This window comes from Xenopus laevis, chromosome 1L, assembly GCF_017654675.1.
Source record: "Xenopus laevis strain J_2021 chromosome 1L, Xenopus_laevis_v10.1, whole genome shotgun sequence".
In the NCBI taxonomy this organism is placed as follows: domain Eukaryota; kingdom Metazoa; phylum Chordata; class Amphibia; order Anura; family Pipidae; genus Xenopus; species Xenopus laevis.
The window spans coordinates 86,466,697-86,487,579 of NC_054371.1; the positions used below are offsets into that span (position 1 = coordinate 86,466,697).

Here is a 20,883-nt window from a genome sequence, read left to right on the forward strand (position 1 = left end):
GATGCAGTTTAGTGAAAAACTTTTCAGATGGCAAAATGTAGAATTTCACCACGAATCACTAGAATCACTAGTGTACTGCCCCAGTATGGTATCTGGCCATTTGGCACATACTGTAGGTCTGTCAGAGTATTGTTTGGGGCAAGCCTGTGTATAGCCATCTTTACACATATCTCGGGCAATAAGGACATCTTTGATTTACCCAATGCTTTTGTATTTCTGTAGCTAATGAAAATCAGTTTGGATTAGTTTTCTTCTTTAACCCAAATAACAAGAGTTGTAAATCCTTATTCTTTTTAGAGCTCTTGTCATGAATAGCAGGAAGTATTCCAATGCAAGTTTTGAAGAAATAGGTCATCTAGTGACGGCAATAGTCTCTCTTGCAGAAACCTGCTGTGCTAAAGAAGCTGCTGCTGATTGCTATGACAAAAAGGTACCTTACTGCTTAGAATATTGTATTGTATTGTATTGATGCTTGCAAAAAAATATGTTTCTATTGATCGAAAACATAACTTTTCCATGGCTACACCACTGAAGCTGCTGTTCTACAAACAAAAGGTAGGACAATAATCCAGAGACAGGCAAGAACTCAATTTGCTAGGATATTGATGAATGAATTAACAATGTAGCATTTTATTCAGCTTTCAGTATGAACTAAATACTATCACTTTCCCTTGACATTTTCAGAAACCTAGATAAATATGAAGTGGGGTGATATATTTGTAATATACTGTGGCTCTGGAAATCACTTATCAAGTCTATTTTTCTTTTTAAATACAGTAGGGATGAAATAGAACAAAGGCAAAATACATATATTTAATATCAGATATCTGGGCCTTTTCATATCCATAGGGAACATAATATACTGCATTTCAATGGAGTGGACCCTTGAACTGTTGTCTTTTAACATAATATAATTTAGTGGTCTACTATTACTGATTCACTTAGAGTTCAAATTAACCTAGCAGCCATGCATTGATTTGAATAAGAGACCGTGACATAAATAGAAGGCCTGAATAGAAAGATGAATAATAAAAAAGTAACAATGAAATGTTTAGCCTTACAGGGCATTTGTTTTTATATAGGGTCAGTGACCCCTATTTTGAAAGTTGGAAAGAGACAGAAGAAAAAGGCAAAGAATTCAAAAAATAAAAAATAATGAAGACCAATTGAAAAGTTGCTTAGAATCGGCCATATTAAGTTAATTTAAATAAATACGTTAATTTAAAGGTGAACCATGCTTTTATATAGTCAACATATTTAGGTAACTGTATGGTCACAATGCCTACAATGTAACCTTAATATAATCAGTATAATATAATAATTTTGTAAAACTGGTATTACAGTTAAGCTTCAAACACAATTTGTTCCCAACAAAATTTGTTTAGAATTTTACTTAAACAGAGAGGTTACTCAACCCCTGCACTTTTCAGGACACGTATTCAGTGTACCTGTTGGACCTTACTCTACCCTTTAGCTTACAGTTCTCCTTTTGTACAAAACTAAATCCGAGACTCACTGAGCAAAGGAAATCAAGTTAGAATTTATTTGGCTATACAATTTCAACAGACTTGTTAAATTTGTTTTGTTGTTTATTCTCTAAAGGTAGATGCTTTGTCTGTTCAGTCTTGTGATCCAAAGGGGCAGATTCCCTAAAGTGTGAAGTGACTAACGCTAGCGAAAATTCGCCAGCATGACGTCATTTCTGAACTTCGCCGATTCCCTTATGGGCGCAGGCATCACTTTGCTAGCGAAAGGAGATATGCGCTAAGTGTTGCTGCGCACTCTAACACCAGGCGAATTTTCACTCTGGCGAACTGACGTAACTTCGCAAATTCACTAAGATGCGGATTTTACTGAACATTACCTCATTCGAAAGACTTGCCTTCGCTGGCGTCTTTTCCTTTTTTCTGAGTGATAGCCTGCAAAGGTCTGTAAATTTTTTTGGGGTAACCAGGTTCCCCTCTCCATTTTCTAACATATGGAACATTAACTATACACTGGGCTCATGTGTAGTGATGGGCGAATTTATTCGCCAGGCGCGAATTCGCGGCGAATTTGCGCGTTTCGCCGCCAGCGAATAAATTCGCGAAACGCCCGCGAAAATTCGCGTCAAAAATTCGCCGGCGTCAAAAAAAATTTCCGAAAAAACGGACGCCGGCGCCGTTTCGCGAATTTTTCGCCATTTCGCGAATTTCGCGCGAAATTCGCGAATTTTTCGGCGAAGCGAAACGGCGCAAATTCGCCCATCACTACTCATGTGTAGGGCATTATAGCAACTCTATTTTATTTATTAAGGTTCCCTGGACTTGTGTAATGTAATGTATTTGCTGCAACATACACGTCCATGTAACTTTATAATTTCCCGTCGTATACAAATTAGGCAACATTAGCGCATCTTTGATTTGATTGGCGAAGTAATGCTAGCAAAAATTTGCCATCATTCGGCGCCCTGGACGCAACTTCGCACTTTAGGGAATTGGCATTGTCCTAGCGAATTTATGCCGGTTAGGGAATTTGCCCCTAGAGAGAAAGCTGTGCTTGGCAGATGTGAAGCAGCCTCCGAAAGAATTTCTAACGTTGAATCATCCAATGAAAAGTTGTGTGAATCTTTCAAAGAAAAAGCTTGTGTTTTCAGCCAGGCAAGTATAAAATGAATACAGGTATGGGACCTGTTATCCAGAATGCTTGGGACCTGGGGTTTTCCAGGTGAGGGATCTTTCCATAATTTGTATATCCATACTGTAAGGGGCAGATTTATCAGGAATTGTGTTTTTTTCCAATGAAAATTAGAGTTTTCTAAGTTCATTTTTTGGTCAAAAATCTAATTTTCGGATTATAAAAAACTCAAATTTTTCGAGGTTTTTTTATATCCCAACCTTGAAAATTGCTTGTTTCCAAAAATACACCATCTAAAACCTGGCGAGCTCACGTAGAAGTCAGTGGCAGAGGTCCCTTGAAGATGTTAATAGCCTTCATTCCAGTTTTTTTCAGAGGGTTTTGCCAGAAAATTCAAACAATTCGATCAAATTTTTTTTCACTGAAAACTTGATTAATTCAAGTTTTCGGGTTGTTAACCCTGAGCTCGCTGAATCCTGTTTTTTCCATTCAAGTTTTTTCTTAAATTAGGAACCATTCGAGTTTTGAGTTCATTTGAGTTCATCCGAGGTATAAAAATTTCTAAAATTCAACCTTTGATAAATACCAAAGTGCCTAAAAGTTAAGGGGATTATTCTGACAGCAGTAGTTTAAAAATCAAAAGCTTTATTTCAGGCTATATTAAAAGCAGTGAACAGGCATCTTCATGAAACATACTTCCCGTTCTATGACATGTATGGTCATCTGACACGTTTCATGCCTCGTTCTGGCACTTTCTTCAGAGGTAATGTCAGCAGTTACTCTATGGGACAGATTTGCTAAAGGCGAAGTGGCAAATGCTGGCGATAATTCGCCAGTGTTACTGCCCACAGGGACATCGCAGATTTACTAACAGGCGCAGGAACCATTTTGCTAGCTAAAAACCAGGCAAAATGCACTGGAGTGTATAGATCTTCCTCAATCTTCTGTTACTTACATCATATTATTTAGTGGAAAGTTCAAAAAACGTTGGCATCTTTTCCTTTTTTCAGAGTGATAGCCTGCAAAAGTCCTTAAAACCTGCCCCTATGTCTTTTATAGCAACATCTATTAAACTTCAATCAAGGTCATATCTGTTTGAGCAAGTATTTCAATTCATTTCAACATTATTAGAGAATAAGAGGAGTGTTAAAGGTTACTCGAGTATATACTCGAGTATAAGCCGAGTTTTTCAGCATCCATGCTGAAAAAGTCTACCTCGGCTTATACTCGGGTCAGCCAGCAGTAGCTGAGATTACAGTCACTTTTAATCATTCCTATACCAACAGTTCGTTTGGGGAGAGACTGCAATATCACACAGCGCCCTCTGTTGGTTATATGAAAAAATAACAGTGCGCCCTCTGTTGGTTATATCAAAGAATAACAGTGACTGCAATATCACACAGCGCCCTCTGTTGGTTATATCAAAGAATAACAGTGTGCCCTCTGTTAGTTATATGAAAGAATAACAGTGACTGCAATATCACGCAGCACCCTCTGTTGGTTATATCAAAGAATAACAGTGCGCCCTCTGTTGGTTATATGAAAGAATAACAGTGACTGCAATATCACACAGCACCCTCTGTTGGTTATATCAAAGAATAACAGTGACTGCAATATAACACAGCACCCTCTGTTGGTTATATCAAAGAATAACAGTGCGCCCTCTGTTGGTTATATGAAAGAATAACAGTGACTGCAATATCACACAGCGCCATCTGTTGGTTATATGAAAGAATAACAGTGACTGCAATATCACACAGCACCCTCTGTTGGTTATATCAAAGAATAACAGTGCGCCCTCTGTTGGTTATATGAAAGAATAACAGTGACTGCAATATCACACAGCGCCATCTGTTGGTTATATGAAAGAATAACAGTGACTGCAATATCACACAGCACCCTCTGTTGGTTATATTTAAGAATAACAGTGCGCCCTCTGTTGGTTATATGAAAGAATAACAGTGACTGCAATATCACACAGCACCCTCTGTTGGTTATATCAAAGAATAACAGTGCGCCCTCTGTTGGTTAAATGAAAGAATAACAGTGACTGCAATATCACACAGCGCCATCTGTTGGTTATATGAAAGAATAACAGTGACTGCAATATCACACAGCACCCTCAGTTGGTTATATCAAAGAATAACAGTGCGCTCTCTGTTGGTTATATGAAAGAATAACAGTGACTGCAATATCACACAGCACAATCTGTTGGTTATATGAAAGAATAACAGTGACTGCAATATCACACAGCGCCATCTGTTGGTTGTATGAAAGAATAACAGTGCGCCCTCTGTTGGTTATATGAAAGAATAACAGTGACTGCAATATCACACAGCTCCCTCTGTTGGTTATATGAAAGAATAACAGTGACTGCAATATCACACAGCGCCCTCTGTTGGTTATATGAAAGAATAACAGTGACTGCAATATCACACAGCGCCCTCTGTTGGTTATATGAAGGATTAACAGTGATGGCAATATCACACAGTGCCCTCTGTTGGTTATACGAAAGATTAACAGTGATGGCAATATTACACAGCACCCTCTGCACACGGTAGTGGGACAGTGGGAGAATGCACACAGTAATCCTTTTGGCAATTCTCTGTCACTTTGCAAAGAAGTCCGGTTGATCGCTGGGGGGGTCTCTTTGGCGGTATGTACGCTGCTGGGAGACGGCTGTAGTTGTGTCTAGGCTTATACTAGAGTCAATAAGTTTTCCCAGTTTTCGTAGGTAAAATTAGGTACCTCGGCTTATACTCGGATCGGCTTATACTCGAGTATATATACGGGTATATGCATATTTATAACTATAAAAAACAGTAATAAATATACCTGCAGCGTGGCAAACAATATGTGGGTAGGACATATAGATCTCTTAAAGAACGGGCCAGAGAGCACCTTATACTTATTGATTTGGAAAAATTAGAGCAGGACAATTCTCACAACAAAAGAGTTTCAGCAATAGGTAGACACATTATGTACAAACACAACGGTGATTTTGATCAAATTATTTTTCAAGGCATAGAAAGTGTCAAACTAGGAGTAAAGGGAGGAGACATTTGTAGAATAATTGATCAAAGAGAGGGGTATTGGATATTTACTTTAAAAACACGTTACCCACAGGGGTTAAAGTGATTGGGAAGTCTCCTTTTTTTTCTAGTTATTAATATGCATATAAGTAACCTTTAACACTCCTCTTATTCTCTAATGATGTTGAAATGAATTGTAATACTTGCTTGAACAAATATGACCTGTAATATGCAAAAGCATTGTTTCAAGATGATTGATTTTAATAGATGTTGCTTTATAAGACATATCAATATGTAAATAAATATCCTACTAGTCTACTAAAAAAAATAATTAAATACTGACTAAACCGAGTAGGCTTGTTTTGCTGGATCAAGTACAAGGTACTGTTTTAATAATAATTAAATTATTAAAAAATAATAATGAATTACTTACTTAAAATTGAGTCTATGGGAAATGGCCTTCCCATAATTCTGGATAACCACATTTCCAGGCAAGAGTTCCCATACCTGTATTCTACACCATGATGTTTTGGATGAACTGTGTAGCAACACTGGGAGGGTCACACACTGGACATCTGTAAGTTGCAAATAATTGCAACTAAAACATGAGCTTGAGTGTACCTGTGACTCCTTCTGTTTTATTCCAGTTCATATCATCGTTCAGGTATGACTATCCCTCCACCAGTGCCGGGCCACGCTGGGCAGGCGCCCTAGGCAGGCCGGGCAGTTGCGGCACCTGTTTGGTGTGCGCATGCGCAAATTTACGCTCGCGTGCGCATGCGCGTATTTGCAAAATAGTGCGCATGCATGAAGTTTGCATGCATGCGCAGAAGCGCAAAAGAGCGTGAAGAAACGGGCAGAGAAGGGAACCGGACTTGGGGTAGACAACAGAGGAGGTACGTGCCTGGCGAATCTTAGTTGGATCAAGTACATTGTGCTGTTCTATTATAACAGGGAAAAGGTAATCATTTGTAAAAATGTGAATTATTTGAGTAAAATAGAATCAAAGGGGTATATTTATCAAAGAGTGTAGTTTGAGATCGCCACTGTCCACTAGAGTGAAATGCCGCCACTCTCCGTCCATTTCTATGGGATTTTGAAAGGCGTATTTATCAAAGGATGAATTTTCACTTTCACTCATTGATACTCTTTTAAAAATCCCATAGAAATTAATGGAGAGTGGCGGAGTACATAATATATATTCATAGAGATGAAAATAATTCTCACTTATTTCAGATTTTGGCAACAGAATTTCATATAATTTCATAATCATTATTCTGTTGCCAAAATGTGAAAAAATTTGATAATTATTTTTATCTCTATGAATATGTAGCAATCTCTAACGCCACTCTTTGATAAATATACCCCTATGGGAGATGGCCTTCCTGTAATTCGGAGCTTTCTGGATAACAGGTTTCCAGGTAATGGATCCCATACTTTTTACCATAATGTTAGTCTACGGATCTGGTATACTGTACAACTGCTTAAAATTAAACATGTGCATTGCTTTACATTCAAGTGTAGGGACTAGTGAATTTCCACGTATCATCTGTGGCAAATAAATTCGCAAAACTGCCGCAAAATATTTTGATATTGGAATATAAATATCTGTATACCTAAAAGAGTGCAAGAAGTACATAATAAGAACAATCAAAACAGATTTACAGATTTTATTAATGTTATTTGTTTTGTTTTTTTTGTTATTAATGTTTTTTGCTTGTATAGATTTCTCTATGATTATGCTAGCAATTACACTCAAGCTCCTTTCCTTGCGGTGGTAAATTTCATTGAAAAATATTTAAATATGATCAGAGAATGCTGCACTAAACCCAGACAAACACTATGCTTTCTGAAACAGGTTTGTACACTCCTGCTTGATCCTTTTTACTGCAAAAATATGCTACAAGATTTTGGGCCAATGTCCTAATATAATTATTAGTTTAGGATGGAAATAAAGGTTTTGGCAATCCAGATTTTGTAAAAGCAGCAGCTAAGATATCTGTACTGGCATTCAGGTCTGGACTGGGAGTCACAATAGGCCCTGCCATTTCAGGTACACAGATGCCCAATCAGCTGCCCACCAGCCCACTAAATAGTGAGTGCCTATGGCATCTTACAGCAGCACCTCTGGCATTTGCCAGAACCCACAGATGGCCAGGCTGGGCCTGCTGGCATTCTTTGGTGAACACAAGGCAATGAAGAAATCATAAAGGGGTGTCCCACGAACAGCTTGTGCAATGACCACCCTATACAGTCTGAAATGAAGGATCAAAAGCAGAAACAGCAAATCTGGAGTGTTCCCTGTAATGCCCCTCCCCTTTTTGAAAATGTTCCACCAAAAGATTCACAAGGGCCATTAGGCCACAAAGTCATGTATTCTGTTTATTTCCTTATTACTGTAGAGGCCCTGAGGGTTAAGCATCTCCACGGGCAGTTTTCCCCTTCCTGGGTTCACTGTAATTTGAGCTGATTAAAACACTGCCACCTACTGGTCAACTAATAAAGTATAAAAGGGAGAGCACATGTGCTTATAGCTCAGTTCCCAGATCCCACCTTGCAGGGAGGCTACATTACAATCACACACTATAGTCAATGAAATCAGGAACCAAGCAATGAACATAGTTTTTGCACTATGGAAGGAACCCAGCCCCCCAAAAAAACACAAGGAGAACCTAAAAGCACCATGTAGATAGTGTAAATCAAACTCAGAACCTCAGTACCATAACACCACCTTGCCACAAACACAGGCTTATGAAAGTAAGCACGAACAGGGGTTTGTACCACAGCAACATAGAAAAGATGGATAAATAAAGTGATTACAATTATATATATATATTACTGTAGTAGTTGCTTTTCTATTTTGTTCTAATTATTCCCTACACCCTTAATTAACTAAACTGTTATCCTTAGAATATATTAACAAAATGAACAAATTACTAGTAGGGGCACATTTACTTAGCTCGAGTGAAGGAATAGAAGAAAAAAAACTTAAAATTTCGAATGTTTTTTTGGGTACTTCAAGCTCGACTATGACTTTGAATCGAACGATTCGAACTAAAAATCGTTCGACTATTTGGCCATTCGATAGTTGAAGTACTGTCTCTTTAAAAAAAACTTCGACCCCCTACTTCGCCACCTAAAACCTACCGAACCTCAATGTTAGCCTATGGGGAAGTTCCCCATAGGCCTTCTAACCTTTTTTTGGTCGAAGAAAAATCGTTCGATCGATGGATTAAAATCCTTCGAATCGTTCGATTTGAAGGATTTAATCGTTTGATCTAACAAATTGCAGTAAATCCTTTAACTTCGATATTCAAGTCGAAGGATTAAACTTCGACAGTCGAATATCGAGGGTTAATTAACCCTCGATATTAGACCCTATGTAAATCTGCCCCCAAATATACAAATTATTGTTTACTTTACAGCCATTGTTCACTATCCCTCTGCAAAGCAGCTCTAGGTTAATCCGAAAGCTCTTTTCTAGCTCCCTATTGTCTACTTATGCAGTAGTTTGAAAAGGACACAAGTAGAATTACAATTTAATGTACTCAAAGTATTATTCTTTTCATAAGGAGAAGAAAAGTTATTTAAAAGGCTACTACCCATTGCCGATTGTAGGACAATAAAAAGCCACATTACTTTTTCCAAGTGCTCACTTATTTTTGTTGATTTAGCAACCCAAATTTATGTTTTTTGTGCTTGATAAATGCCATCTTTATGGGCCACTTTGCACTAAATAAAGATTCACTGCAACTCTGAGAACAAACAAATCTTGGAACCAAGCAGCATTCATAAATTTTGCATAAATATTGCTTTGCGTATGCACTGGCCCTGGATGTGGATTTCACTATATGATATCATCCCAGTCTAAATTTGTTGAGGCGTAAGTTCGCAGTGAATCTGTACATGAGGAAATTTTGCTCAACATTAAAAATCCCCATATCTGATAGAGAAGTAATTCAGTGTATGGGGCAGATTTATCATGGGTCGAATTTCGAAGTGTAGAATACTTCGAAATTCGACCATCAAATTAAAATATTTTGAATTCGAATATCGAAGTCGAAGTATTTTTCACCGAGTTTGGCCATCGAACAATCGAGGTAAAATCGAATCGAACGATTTTAGTGTATGGTCGAACGATTTTACTTAGATGTGTAAAGACTTAGAAAATGGTTGTAGAAGGTCCCCATAGGCTAACATAGCACTTCGGCAAGTTTATTGAAGTTGAAGTTTTTTTTAAAGAGACAGTACTTCGATGGTCAAATATTCAAACGATTTTTACTTCAAATTAAATTCGAAGTAAATTTGAAGTCGTAGTATCTTATTCAATGCTCAAAGTATCCAAAAAATTACTTCGAATTTAGAATTTTTTTACTTAGAAAATTCCCTCGAATTCACTTCGAACCTTGATAAATCTGCCCCTAAGAGACTTCAGTTAAAACCGCTTCACTTACTGACTGTGATGTCTAATAGACTGTGTGGACGCTATAACATTTATGGAGAGGAGAAATTTACATTTGAGTAAAAGCATATGCTTCTATTTTCATTTATTTTTTGCCATTTTGAAATGATTTAGTCAAGGATACAAAAAACACTGAATTGTAGTATTCAGCCAAATACCAAATCCACCAAAAATGCCAAGCTGATTCCAGGACTAAGGATTTGGCTGAATTCCGAACCAAATTCAAGATTGGGTGCATCCCTAGATTTCACTTTTCTCTCCTTTTTTTGTTTTTATATTTTTTTGTGTTTATATCATGCTTTGTTTGTTAATAATTTTCTTCTTAGTGCATCAATAAAGTTAAGCCAAAAAGTGCCATCAGCAGAGTTTACAGAGGTGATGCCAACAGTGTGGAAAGATCCTTGCTAAGTGCTGCAATACCTTAACTGATGACTGCATGGAGAATGAGGTGCAATCTTCTACTTGTGACTATTTGCTATGAAAAATTGTTGTTGGTCAGCAGCATGCATTCTATATCATCCCATATATCTAATGAAAGCAGTAATTCAACAATTTGACTTAGTCAAGTATGGCATTATTCTTAAATAGGTCGTATTCTTAGCAACTATTCAATTCATCTTCATTTTCAGTTTTCAAATGAGGTCACTGACCCCAAAAGCAAAAATAACTATTGCTCTGTGAAGTACCTTTGGGTAAGGGTTATTTGCTCTTTCCCCTAACCCTGTGACTTTAAATCTGGAGCCACCAAAAACATGGCTGCTGCTTGCACTGCAGTGAAACAGTTTTCAGCCACAGCCTGGCCAATCACAAGAAGTATTTGTTTCTGACCTTGTGACCTATCTGAAGGAAGTGACAGAGAAAACTAGTAAACAACTTCTACTGGGAACACTATGTTAAAAAATCAACTTATTTGCAAATATGAATGCATAGTTGTATTTCACCAATTTTAAAACACAGGAACAAAGAAAATAAAAATTGTTACATGTGCAAATGTATGGACACCTTTTCCCCTGTCCAATGACAAACACTGTGCAAGGTCCCTGGCCTAAGTTCATCTCCTCTTGACTCATATAACATCAAGAATTCCTTCTGATCAGCTGGAGAAGGATCAGCTGGAGAAGGTACTTCTGCAATAAGTCAGTAAGGGATAAGTAAGGGTATCAGGGAGAGACAGACTGTAGAACTCCAACTCATATTCTGGACTCCTGTTTATCACATGTACAATGTATCTGTAACTAGACTTTAATTTAATAGTCGCTGCAAGGTCTCAAGAGACAAAGCTTTAGTCTATGGTTAAGTCCCCATGATGGCATGGATTGTTTTGTTTTTTTTGGAACACAATATGATTTAAAAAATATATATTATCTAAACTTATTATCAAAAATGGATAAACTGCATGAGGTTTTGTTTAGAAAACAAAGAGAGAATGTCTGCAGACACCAGACATTATAGCTAACAGAATAGAATGCTCATTAACTAGCTGCAGGGCAAGTTGCAAAGTCCAAAATATGGGCTCAATACACATGATGCTGGCTACTATTTTACTCCAGGTAGTGGCATCATGACCTGAACTTCTTCCTGCATAATTTATAATTATATTGACATCATTATATACGACAACGTAATTAAATGGAACTAGAATTGAGAACTACTCAGGATTTCTCAACAAATAGGCTTATTATAAATTGCTGATTTTTAAATACTATATCAAATGCAGGACTTATTGTATCTAAGGTTGCTTGTCAGACTCCCTCAGTTTATTACATAACTCCACAGGCTCTTATTATATAAATGATCTCTTGCACTTGGGCACTGTCATTTCTGTGATACATTTGAAACATAGGTTGCTTTGCCAGCAGCTCAGCCATGCTGCATGAGTGTAGTGTAAGGGAAGTATGTGGTACTGGGGAGCTGCAGCTGGCACATTTAATGAAATAAAACTTAAATTTCAGTTACTTTTTATTCATGTCCTCACAGAAAAAACATTATAATGAGCTCAAGTAGGACACTGTGCTCTTTCAGTGGGGTACATTGCTGTATTAAAAGTCCTTAAAATATGTTCTGTTCATACAATACGTCTGTATAATAGACAGTTGTATACATCACTTATACTCATTCAATACAAGGACTGACTGAAGCAGGAGGTAAGGTGGCCTTGCTCATTACAGCTTACATCACTTATACTCATTCAATACAAGGACTGACTAAAGCAGGAGCTAAGGTGGCCTTGCTCATTACAGCTTACACTCTAAAAAGAGAGACAAGTAAGTTGATGTGTGTGTATAAAATGAAAATTCTGAGGCATGGGAGAGATGTAGGGAAAAGAATGCTAGGGAATTTAGCAGAATGTGCGGAAAAAATAACTAGAGGGGTGGGAATGAGGCATGCAGAGGAATAGAGACACAGGTATAGTGGAGATTAAATATTATTATGTGAAAAATGAACATGAAGGGCTGGGTGTAGGAAACAGGGCAAAAAGGTGACATAATTTATGTAGCATTTTTATTCTGTGGCGTTATATTGTAATGGATTTGAGGTGGTTAAATGGTACTGGTAACCCCCATAATAGATTTTTATGTGACTAGGGAATAAGCCCACAAATCAGACTGACACAGATACCATTTCCTACTTGCATTCAGTAGCAAAGTCTCCGCAGTACTTACTTTAAAAGTGACTGCTCTGAGACTTGTCTCTTGTCACTCCTGCCTGCATCCTAATTCTCAGAAAAGAGCTTTATGGCAACAGATAGCACGTGACACAAACTACTATACAGTATTTAGAGGTCTTGCAGCTAAAGTATAATACTTTACTGAAAAGGATGACTGTCCTTAGAACATTAGAACACTTCCAAGCAAATTGTCACATTCATGTTGTTCAGGGTTAGGCTGTCCCACCTGGATACTGTCTTGCTGAGCACTGCTGACCTCCTGCTGCCACTGTTTGGAAGACCACGAAAGAAATTCAGGAGGGGTTTTGGCAGCAGGTGCACTAATGTTATGTGAACCCTGGGGTGAGGTTGAATCAGACACTATGTAAGAATACAAACTGGACAATATGATTTACTGGTCCTTTAAGAAGAATAAAAAAGAGTTTTTACATCCCCAGATACATACTTGAACTGGCACGCCGAAACACAAAACTGCCGATATTGTTTATCAATAAGCTTCATGATTCCTTAGCAGAGCTTGTAAATGGATGTTGCATTTCCCAAACACCTGACATCTGCCTGGAAAGCAAGGTATTATAGCAGCTTGTGACAAATGTTTGGGTTATTGAAGAGCTGGTTATTGAAATAATGATGGTTCTGATATTACAAAACCCTGAAATACCTATATGTGAACATGTACATATTGCCTAATGAATAATAAAACTGCATGCTTTTCTGGAATGAAGCAATACACCCAGTCAAACCCAGCTGAGCAGTGATGATCAAAATTCTTGCCAGGTTTGGATTAGTGGATTCGTTACCATCAAGGTGCTGTTTTATTATTTCAGAGAAAAAGGCAATCAATTTTAAAAATTTGATTTATTTGATTAAAATGGACTCCATGGGAGTTGATCATCAACATTGACATAGGCATATGCTGGCATAGACTACTGGAAAATCCAAGGCCCACAATATGACGAATATCATTCAGGACCCTGGTTGGCTGACCACTTTATTAACATACTTAACACTTTTAGGCTGCGCCCCTCCTGTTTAGTTGAGATTGGGATTATGAACACAATATGAGACCTGTGGGTGGTGATAATGAGCATGTGGCCAATAAAACAAAGGATATTTCGGCAAGTCTAGAATGGCAGCCTGAACAAGAAATAGAGAAATAGAGAATATGGAAAATTAATATATATTCGGGTTTTACAGTTTTCATCAGGCTGATCCACAGGAAACTATAGGAAGGTATGCGGGTCCTTTACATGGGAAGGAAATGTCTGTTCCCTTTTTTCAGAAATCACAGCTCACTGAGGAAATGAATAAATATATCAACCAGGCAAAATTGAATTGTGTGGAGACTACCATACAGTAAATACCCTTTCAAAGAATTCAAGGAAAGGTAAAACTAAACAAACGTGTTTTCTTTTTGTTTTACCTATACCTCTTAAAAAAAAGTCTGTTTACCTTTAAATTAACTTTTAGTATTTTGTAGAGAGTGATATTCTGAGACAACTTGCAATTGTTTTTCAATTTTTATTATTTGTGTGTTTTTTTTTATTATTTAGCTTTTTATTTAGCAACTCTCCAGCTTTGAATTTCAGCAGCTATCTGTTTGCTAGGGTCCAAACTGCTACCAGGTAGCAGTTTGCATGCAAGACTGGAAAAAGAATAGAAGAATACCTGAATAGATAGACAACAAAAAATAACTATAACATTGTAGCATCCAGAGCAACAGTTTATTGGCTACAGGGGTCAGTGACCCCCATTTGAAAGTCAGGTTGGCAAAATATTCAGATTTAGTACTTACAAAAGCAGACCTATTAGTGAAAAATGGTCAACATGATCCAAAGGTAATTTTTTGTGTTACATTAATATTTTGAAAAGTTGTTTTTTAGTGTCAGCATCCCTTTAATTCACCTTTAAACTTTTATTATGTGTTAAATGAACCTTTTCTAAGCAATTTTTAGTTGGTTATGTGTATAGTTTTTTAATAATTAGCCATCTTACACTTTCTATTTTCACCTAGAAACTGAACATGGTTGTTAGGTCACAGTCCCCCCCCCTCAAAAAACAGATTGACTAAAAAGCTCCAATTATATTATTTTTATGTTTTATTTTTCGAACCAAGCCCTATACTATTCATTCTGCATTTTTCTTGAATAATTAAGCCACAGCACACAAAAAAGACACAAAAAATGAAAATTATTAAATGCAAGTTGCCTTAGAATATTATTCTATATACCATATACAGTTAACTGTACCCCTTAAGAATCTACAAGCAGTCATTTAGCCCACTCTCCAGCCAGTTGCTTCCTATGCAATTTAAATATACATTGATCATCAGCTGATTATAGGGCCGAAAGGGAAAAAGTAAATTAACACAGTATGAACACAGACAACTGCATTGGAGGTGGACAGCGGTGCTTATTTATTAACACTAGACAAAGTTACCCTTGGGCAGTTACCTATATCAACCAATCAGTGATTAGCTTTTTAAACCCAGCTGCAAGTAGAACAATGAATGCAGCAATTTAATTGGTTGCCAGGGGTCACTACCCCCAGTGTGGCTTATCTCCATACAGGCTTTTGTGTCATGCTAAGGCAATATTATAAGACACAGGCCCCAAATCAGGATGCATTTAAACACTCTCAAACACAACTCTGTGGGCACTGATCATATCTACATGACCTTATAGTACATTCGAAGAAATAGAGAAATAATTTTTAACAAATTTTGTTATACATTCATTTTTTATATATGTATATATTTTATAAGATCAAAATCTGTAATGAGGCAGCACAGAATCCGGCATTCTTTTTTAAGCCTTTTCTAATGAATGTGGATCTGTTTGTTGTTACAGACTGAACAAAGCTCTCAGCAGGAGAGTTCCCAAACTATCCACAAGCCAAGTGAAGGAGATGGTGAAAGCACGCTCAAGCCTAGCATCAACATGCTGTTTAATTAATGCTCCTGCAGTTTATGGCAGGGAGATGGTAAGTTAAAAGCAAGGAAGCATATACTATGGCCAATTTACAAGCCAGCTGCATCCAAAGCAAAAGCACAGGCCAATTACTAGGTGCTCTGTCGATGAGCATTTTGTGACATTCAAGAAAATATATTTCAGTGTTTCTATGACAAAATTATTATTATTATTACTAATACACATAAAGCTCCAAGTAAAACATCCACATTGATCCAATCTGAATCTTAGAGTGGCAGAGCAGTACTACTAAATTCATGGCGTTGGCAACATTTATGCAAGAAACATGTTAATTTAAAATGTAATGTGTGGGTTACAAAGTCTGGTCTTTGGCTTTCTACATTATTATTTATAAAAATAGGTTAGTTCACAGTAAGCGGAAAAACCCCAAAAGGGAAGTTGTCTTTCCCATAATGAGGCATGATGCAGCACAGATTTTGAGCGTAACAGGGCCTTTGTTAACTAAGACTAAAAAGCTAGTAAAGGTGTTGGAATTAATCAGTTATCACCTGTAAAAAATGGTAGGCCAGGTACTGAAGTTTGCCCAATAAAGTTAAAAAAAAACGGAGTGGTGCATCTGAGAGAGCTGAGCAAAACACACCGAAAAATACTGTGTGTGAAATATTTATTATTTATTGGTTTGAAGCATAGTGTGACTGACTGAAGCAAAACACAGGTTTCCCCAGTGGACTTGCCTGTTCTGGTTGTTGAAGGATGAACATTAATTTGTTTGCATAGGCTGTATGGAATTAAACAACTGCCCTGTTTTGTAGAAGATCCTGATGTGACTAAAGCACAGATACAAAGCTGCTTTAAGTTACACTGGGTGTCACTGTGTTTTCCTATATAAAAGGTATTGCCACCTCTGTTGTTTGAGAGAATGTCCATAGTTAGTAGTTATTATTCATAGGCTGTAATTATTTTATTTACCTGGATCCTTTACAGTTCTGCATAAGTTTAGGGCTTTACATTAGTAGTTTAGGTGTTTGTTTGCATCATTCTTTCAATGCTCAAAATATGGTAAACAAAATGTCAATATCGTCCCTTTGCTTCCTGTGAGAATCAACATCACATCAACCCACATGAGGAGCAATGGAGGAAATTTCTGGTATTTGTCTCTGCTTTTAAACTTAGAATAGCCTCTGCACATCTCTTAGAGCATGCTTTTAGATTTTAAACATTTTAAAACATACCTTACTTTATTTTTACCTTATAGATCTTTCTGTTTGTGCTGTAGTATTTTCCTAATTGTCGATGTGCTTGAGGGAATTTGAGGGGTCATTTACGAACGTAAATGCAGTGTGCAAAAATCACCATGTTTTTATCCATAATACAGCGTTTTCCCCCTGTCTTTGTTGCTGCAATTGGACCCAATGTGTCAAAATGATATGATTGCCCATGTGTTTTGATGCAAATCATGTTCGGTTGTGTCAGAGTGGGATTTGTATTGCTCCCAAGCATGTGTTCAAAACAGCTTTTGCATCCCAATCTCTGGGTTCATATTTGGTACGTCTATTGACACAATCCACTGTTGGGGTACATTGCAGTTCAGGGTAGAGACATGGTTTTTCAGCATCAGTAGATGCAGTTGCACACCTTTTTATGCCACAATTCTCCCCATCACCCATAATCATCCCACAATATATGCTTATATTGTACATGCCCATTTGTATCATTTAATCTTGTTGGTGATTAATCTTTTGAAAAAGCATACCACAACTAAAGAATCCTTCTGGGTATTTCTGAGTTGCACAATGGTGAAATGCTATTTGCATGTGCTGGGGTCCTAGGTCTGATTCCAGCCAGGGCACTTACCCCAAAGAGTTTGTATGTTCTCCTTGTGCTTCTGCGGGCTTCCTCCCACACTCCATAATCATACAGGCAGGTTCATTGGTTCCTGATAAAACTGATCATAGTGTGAATGTGTTAATGTGATAGGGACCTTAAAGTTGGTGCTATATAAATAACTTTGAAAGTTTTATTAAACAACAATGGCATATTACAATCTTAGCGTTGCTGTGGGTCAAGAATCTAAACTAGAGCAGTGTAGTGAGCAAAGCCCTTGTCTGTCCTCATTTCACCAGGGAAACTTTTACTATGCCAGTACAAAACTAATCTTCCCTGGCGTCCCATTACTCTCAAATGTATTGCTAACACTATTGAGAGCTTACATATCAATTGAATGACCCACTGCCACTGAATCATTAAGTTCCCCATGAGAACATGGTTTAGCAGTCCCCCCAGAGACAGTAAAGACACTGTAGAAAGTGTACATTAACCACTATGGTAGGTTAAAACGTGTAGCAGGATATCTAAGAGATATTAAAGAGAATATCTAAGATGCAGTTGACATTACCATTCGCTAGTTTGAGGTGTCATCCTACCTGTAAATACAAAATAGCATTTTTTGGGAAGCTTAAGCTAAGTTTTAAAATTATAGTAGTCATAACTTATATATGTGTGTAGAGTTGGAGCAGTTGGAGAATTTATAAGAGTGAGGTGGTATTGTACATAATTTAGTGTCTTTAAAAAAGAATTAAATGTATAATCACTAGTTGGGGGTGCTATAATGTTAGGCACCCCCCCAGTGATTATAATTTAATAAAAATGATAATAGCTTACCAATCGCAGTATCATTATGTGCCTGAACAATCAAGCAAACTTTACTATGGAAATACAACCTGACATCACAGTCTTCTACTGATATATAACAGCACACTACAGATTAGCATGTTTCCCAATTTTCTCCGTTCATTAATTATCTTTTTCTTTTCATTCTTTCGCTGTTTGGAATAGGTATAAAAAATCTAATTTGTGCAATTACCCAGCTATTCACAAGGTTAATAAAGTAATCTTCATGGTTATTAAGTTGTTTCCTTTATAATGCAAAGAAAAGTGAAAAACGCTCATCAGATGGTATAAAGATAATGTACCCTTGTGCTCAGCCTGCAGAACCAAAGGAAAACGGAAAACATATCTGATTATTTACAAATGCATAGGAAAAATGCATTTAGGTTTATTCATTATATAACTCGCATCTTTGAAACTGCTATAAAATTTTAACAATTTTTATAATTGATTTTAAACAATTCACCTTGAGTTGGACATATTGTAGAAGGAAAGCTTTATAGCTGACAATGTAACAAAAGAAGTAGCAGACCCTGTGGCTTCAGGTGGAGCAATGAAGCACAACAGGGAACAAGCTAATTACTTACTACATGTTCTACTTGGATAATCTTCCCAGAGGCATCTAGGGACAGTTTCTTAAAAATGGTAGAAGTCTAAAGAACACTATTCTTTGGGTCCCAAAAACATTATTGTAAGCCCCTGTTATTAATGCTATTTAAAAAAGGTTTGCAAAAATCTGAGCTTCATTTACTAACATTGAGATAATTTGCACCTGGGCAGTAACCCATAGCAATTACTAAGTAATGCCTATGTCTCTTGGATGCTACTGAAAGCTCCTTTTTACTTAGGGGTGTGTAGGGACCCCTACTGGGTAATCTGCCCTGCAGCTTTAAGGCCCCCACCTTTTTTCTTAGAGTGATCTGCCAGGAGAGAATGACACTCCCCTGCTACACTGCTATATAGTGTGTGTAAGGAGTGGCCACTTCCTCTTTGGCCTGTGGATGGTGATCCAGCTGGGTGAGCTCAGGGGAGCCTGGGCACAGCTAGGCCCAGAAAGGCCCATGTGCTTTGGAAGAAGAAGTCGGGGACCAGGTAACCCCGTGAATGAGGAATAGTTACACTAGGGCAGACTTGTCATAGTCTCTCTAGGAGAGAAAGGCAGAGAGGTTAGAGAGAAAGAGCAGCTGAAGCTCCAACAAGGATTTGCAGTAAGGGAGTAGCTTCCCAGAGGCTTTATGTGTTGCCTCCAGTCAGGGACCTCAGTGAAGAGGGACTGTAGGGTAGAAGCTGCTTTCCTGACAACTTCCAGGAGGGAATGTGTGAATACTGCAAATGCCTAATGGAGACCTTTCCTCTGTGAGAAATGCCTAATGCCTGCAGCTCTGTGTGAGATATGTGCTATTGCCTCAGCTCCTGTGTGAGTACTAAACCTGTGGTCACTTGCCTTGTGCATAGTTAATAAACCGTTTTCTGTTTTACTGCAAGAACCTCCTGGCGCCCATCTTTTGTAGTATGCACAGTAGCCTGGGGGGGATGTAGTTGCACTACACCATAGAGGGAACACTTCCACATGGCGAAGGCCCTGACCCTGTTGTGTGAAGTCGCGTGTAACCCATGCTTCTACTGCTAGCTGGACAGTTTAACTATTTGTGTGCTATGCAGCCCAAATAGGTGTTACATTTGGCGCCCAACGTGGGGCTTGATTCCCTAAAACCAGGCTGTGCATTGTTTTGTTCGAATCGTACGAATGGATGTACGAATTTGTCGGAGTGTACGAATGGATCGTACGAATTTTTCGAAGTGGATAAACGGAACGTACGAATTCTTCGAATCGTATGGATTTCCTTCGAAGTATTTGGCCGTGGGTTCGGGCTTGGAGGTTCGCCCCGAATTTCACGAAGGCCTGCGGATGTCAGTTGGATGGGAGGAAGATGGATGTCCCGGATGGAGCCATTTCCTGCTCATGTGTGATCCCGGATCATGGATCTGGAAGAGGAGAACCTGGAGGATGGATTCTTCTGATGTTTGCTACAGCTCTTCTATGGACTCCTGCAGAGTGAGATGCCTAGAGTGCTGCTTGCTTGTTTTTTGTGGCTGGAAGGACTGCTGGACTAAGTGGGTTCTAATTCAGGACTATTGATCCCCACCACCATTTCTTCTGCCTTCACCTACTCGCTGAGTAGTGTTTCTGCACCCAAGGACTGGCCTGTGTGGACCCTTGGGAGGGGGAGAAGTATTTTTGCTGATGTGTAATAAAGTTGACCAACTGCAACTGTTTATTATGCAATTGAAAATGTTTGATACAGTATTGTGCATGCTGTGTTTCCTTTACAGTGACCATTGTTACCAGGTATGCCTTAGGAGAGGATACCAGAAGTGGATGTGATGGTACTGTAAGTTGATATATGTTGGGGATGTTTAAACCATTGTCGGGACGAAATGGGTTTTTCCCCCGGGTGTATGTAGGGACCCCTACTGGGTAATCTGCCCTGCAGCTTTAAGGCCCCC

At 38.1% G+C, this 20,883-nt stretch overlaps 1 pseudogene; it reads left to right on the forward strand.

Annotated features, from left to right (window-relative positions):
• The first annotated feature begins 307 nt into the window (after nucleotides 1-307).
• On the forward strand, nucleotides 308-15,874 carry LOC108719632 (annotated as a pseudogene).
• The last annotated feature ends 5,009 nt before the right edge of the window (nucleotides 15,875-20,883 follow it).